A 5,174-nucleotide genomic window follows, 5' to 3' on the forward strand; every position below is an offset into this window, starting at 1 on the left:
CCAGGGCCTAGCAGGAAGGCGGCATTTCTGCATTAGCTGGTTTTGGAAGGTGAGGTCAAATACTAGGTGGTAGTTGGTGAGATCTCTGTCATGTCTTCAGAGCTGGTTGGACTATCACACATTTTCTGGGGGTGGGAGGGCAGATTATGATCTGAACCCTTCCCAATTTATCACCATGCTTTCTGAAGTGCGGACACCAGAACCGGGGACAGAATTCCTCGAATGGTCTCGAGCAATGGCCCTATACAGAGGTTGTACCATGTCCCTGCTCCTACTTGATATTCCCCTTCTTGTGCATCTGGGGATTGTATTTTTTTGCTACAGCGCTGGATTGGGAGCTCACGTTCATTTGGTTAGCGCCTGTGACTCCCAAGTCCTGTTCAGAGTCACGCCTTCCCAGGACACAATCCCCCGTCTTATTAATGTAAGCTACAGACTTTGTTCCGAGATGGAGGACTTCACATTTGTTTTAAAACACATGTTCCAATGAACCCACCTACCAATAAGATGCACATTTTAAAGGGAGGGTCATTAACCACTGGAACAATTTACCAAGGGGCGCGGTGGATTCTCTATCGCTGACAATTCTGAAATCAAGATTGGATGCTTTTCTAAAACATTTGCTCTAGTTCAAAGAGGAATTGATGAAGGGGACTCCTATGGCCTGGGCTATGCCGGAGGTCGGACTGCATGACCATAGCGGTCCCTTCTGGCAGTTTAATCTCTGAATCTGTGACCCAGGTCAGTCGGTATAACTGAGTTGTCCGCACTCCAGCAATTTTGTGTAATCTGCACATTTCACCAGCAATGAGCATTGGGCCAAGAACCGATTGCATCACTAGAAATGCTCCCATTAGATGGTGCTTTCCCATTTACAATGACTTTTTGCAAAGTATCATTAACCAGCTTTTAATCCATTTGCTCTGGGTTACATGAACTTTTAGAGCGAGGCCCTGTGCCCATTCCAATCTCCCCTGGGAGTCTGTATCACAGAGGAGGTCATCTCCCATGCAAGTTCTCTCTCCCATACCTCACCCAGCCAATCCTACTGATCAACAGCTGGGTCTCCTAATGTCAGATATCTGCCTCTCCCAGTGTAGGTACTTACAGGCCTACGCATTTGTTCAGCTGTGTTTGTGAGGGGAACGAAGATGTCTCAACCACACGAGGGTGAAGTTGTTAATAAATCCTTTGTTTTATTGTTGCAATATTAAACAGTTAAATGTGGGCCAGATTTTATATAAACGTATAGCCGGCAGCTTCCACTGTAACAGTAACCATCAAATACCTGCTGATCTTTTATTAATTACACAAAGAAAGAAGAAAAACTTTACAATATTTGAAACGTACAAAATTTATTGAAATGTTCATTTTAAGGATGCCCCTTTAGCCCTTTTCCTTTTGTCTTTAGGGTGCCTTTTAAAGGAAGTCCCCAGTTGACAGTGTTTTAGTTGGTGTTGGAGACCTTTGTTGAGAAAACGAGAGACTCCGTTTTAGGTGGTGGCTTTTGGGTTGCTGTTGTTGGAGTTGAGTTTGGTTTTTCTTCAGCCAACACGAGACCGACGTGCCCACAAGGAGAGAGAGACGGAGGGAAGGAACAGCCAGCAGAAAGCTGGTAATGGAGCTTCTTTTTCTGATGCTTTCTTGCAGCATATAGGTTGCATTATTAATCGCTCTGAGGTATTGCAAAGAAATGCTGATTTTGACAGCATTATTTATTGACAATGGCTGGCTCCACTCAGAGGTGAACAGAAGTATCCTGGGGCGTGGCTTGTTTAGCTGAACCAAAAGAAGGCTGAGGGGAGATCTGGTTGCTCTCTGTACCTAGGTCCGGGGGATAGACCCCAAGGAGAGAGAGGAATTATTTAAGCTCAGCGTCAACGTGGACAGCAGAACAAATGGATGTAAATTGGCTATCAACAAGTTTAGGCTTGAAATTAGATGAAGGTTTCAGTGGAGTTCTGGAGCAGCCTTCCAAGGGGAGCAGTGGGGGCAAAACCCTAGCTGGCTTCCAGACTGAGCTGGATAGGGTTATGGAGGGGATGGTCTGATGGGACAGCCTGCAGTGGCATGTAGCCGATCTGCGACTGCGAGCAGCAAATATCTCCAATGGCTGGTGCTGGGACACTGGATGGGGAGGGCTCTGAGTTACTACAGAGAGTTTTTTCCAAGGTGTCTGCCTGAGGAGTGGACGGGAAGGGGGGGGGTGAGTCTTGCCCACATCTCAGGCTTTAGCTGATGGCCAGATTTGGGGTCGGGAAGGAATTTTCCCCCAGGTCAGATTGGCAGAGACCCTGGGGTTTTTTTCGCCTTCCTCTGCAGCGTGGGGCAGTGTCACTGGCAGTGGAACTAGTGTCAATGGTGGATTCGCTGTCACATGAAGGCTTGAAATAACCGCTGCGTCTCAGGGTCTTCCTCTCAGTCTGACTCCAGAGAGCCTTGACATGTAACGGCGCCTCTGCCCCACAGCCCGCGCCTGCAGAGTCCCACGAGCCACAGCCCCGCCCCAGTATGCAGCACTTTACCAAGCTGTGGGAGAGCTGGGGTGTGACGCAGGCCCCAGGAACCGGGCTCTGGAACCCCTTGGGCGCAGCCAGGCAGCGCTAGCTCTACCTCTAGCGCTGGGCGTCTGCCCCCCCTCGGTCTCCACACACCCGTGCAGACGCCTCCTGAATCTGGCCCCCCAGGGTTCAGCCCCCGGCTCTGCCTGAGCTCCCCCTCCGGGTCCCCCTGGACGAGAACCTGGGGAGCCCTACATGCCCCTAAAAGGCCAGGCTCCCGCCTGCAGCCAGGAGCGATTCCCAGCCAGCCTGGGAACCAGGGGGGTTATTAGATCCCAGGATCATGGGGCAGACAGACTTTGTCAGCAGATGAAGCCAAGGTTACAGCAATGACCAGCTGGGGAGCCCCAGAGCCCCATTTCTGGTCTCTCCTCTCAGGGATCCCCCACAAGGCACTGACCCTTGCAGCCAGCCACCCCCAGATGCCCTCCCTGGCCCTTCCCCCGTCCCTTGTCTCTTTCCGGGCAAGGTGGCCACCTCTCTTTGTTTCTACCTGCCGCAGCCTGTCCCAGCCGGTTGACACAAGGCGTTGGGGTCCTGGCTAGTGTCTGTGTACATGTGTCTGGGGAGACCCATCCACCTGCTAGTGGCCTCTGTAATGATCACACACCCAGTCCCATCACTGACATATATGAGTAACATACAGGGGAAACTGAGGCACATACACAGTATTCTGAGACAACATTAAGGATATCTCCACTTTGTCACACTAGGATATAGAGAATCTCCCTTAATAGCTCCTCCCCTAAGGGATGTCTCTGTCCGAACCACGAACATCCCATAATTACACCATATTGGTGAGGAGAGGGTCACTCACCCTGGGTAGGAACGGAGGTTCTTTGAGACGTGTGTCCCTGTGGGTGCCCCACTTCAGGTGTGGGTGCGTCCCGGTGCCATCAATCGGAAATTTCCGCAGCTGGGCCTATCCAGGCCATGCACACACAGTGGGTGTTTCACGCTGCCGTCAGCGGCTTAACCACAGCTCGCAGTCCGACCCCTCAGTTCCTTCTCCACCATCCTCAGCCTGAGATGGAGCTCCGCAGCATGGTCCCTGACCGAAAAACAAATCCCGCCAAAATTACAGTGAGAAATAGTTTAGCTAGTTAGTTTAGTCAGGATAAGTTAGCAATAGAGTAGACCATGAGTTCTAGTTAGTAAATATATATATATATGTGTTTGTTTTCCTTCGTTCCTCTACGACCCAGTCCCTCCTTAGTAGATAATTATTTCTACTTGGAGGACAAGACAATAAACAAAATACCTGGCACCCCGGGTTTCAAAAGATGTGGTTCTTGCAGAGATGCGATTCCCGTCTCAAATGACTACTCGCTGTGTGTTACGTGTCTCGGGGAAGGACACAACTCCTCAGAGTGTATTCACCACACTAACATGAAGGCGAGAGCCGAGCGTGATAGGGACCTCCAACTGACGCTTATTTTAATGGAGAAAACCCTCAAATCCGCATCTGAACCAGGCTCCAACAGAAGGAGGGACCAGGGCAAGGCCCACTCCTCTACAACCAGGAGGAAAAGGGCCCTGACCTCGCCAGAGAGAGACACGCCGAAAAAGAAGGCGTCTCCAGCCAGATCTCCACCTTCCATGCCGCCTGCATCCCGGGTGAGCCCTTTCAATGCCCCCGGCACTTCCAGCACCATCTGCCCCGACAAGACATTGGTTTTGACAAAAAAAGTCAACGGCACCGAGACGCAGCCGTGATTCTACCACGACACCAATGGAATCGGCACCAAGGCCGAGTATGGCGCTGACGCCTCTTCCCATGGCACCAACAACATCAGCACAGAAAAAGGCGGCACGCAAGACAAAAGCAGCGTACACCGTGCCCATCGACAAACGCGCGTCAACTTCAACAGCAAAAACAGCATGAAGCGGGGGCCTGGACAGGTCCAGCTGCAGAAATCTCCGATCAACGGCACTGGGACACGCCAACACCTGAAGTGGAGCACCCACTGGGACAGCACTTGAAGAAGAATATGGCGTTTTGGGGCTGTTGTTCTCTGACACGAAATGTCGCATCCTCCTCGAAGAAAGGGTGGACTGGCTTCTAATAGACCCAGAGAGGGACTCATTTTCCCTCCCACCTGCCCCTGAAAGGAAGAGACTGGGAACTGAGCTAGCCAGACGGCCAAGGCACGAGCGGAGGCAGCAGCCACCCCAAGAGGGAGAGAGCTACTTGCCAGGCCTGGCCAGGAAGAGGTGCCACGCGGTGCGCCTACCCGCTTCCTGTACAGACTGGGAACTGCCCGATAGCGGGGTGGCAGGAATGTCTGAGGGGGTGGTCTTAAGAGGCTTCGGGGATCAAGGCCTTTAGTTGCCCTCACAAGAGCCTGGTGGAGTGGGAGGGCCCAGGGCTCCCCAACCAAACCGCTCCCTGCACCCCGACCGCAAGGCGATGCTCCCCACAAGTGAAGACCATCACTCTGCCCCACTGACCCCTGGCATAGCATAGACCCATCCATTGGTCTTCCCTGACTCAATTCCTGCTTGAACCAGCACAGAGCTTTCAGCCAGACGTCCACTTTTGATGTAGAAGTTACTAGGGATGGAGAACCCGCCACAGCCTGGGATAAGTTGTCCTACTGGCTAATCACCCCG

Source organism: Emydura macquarii, unplaced genomic scaffold (genome assembly GCF_026122565.2).
Source record: "Emydura macquarii macquarii isolate MOO-44397 ecotype Brisbane River unplaced genomic scaffold, CSIRO-AGI_Emac_v2 contig_3411, whole genome shotgun sequence".
NCBI classification, from domain to species: Eukaryota; Metazoa; Chordata; order Testudines; family Chelidae; genus Emydura; species Emydura macquarii.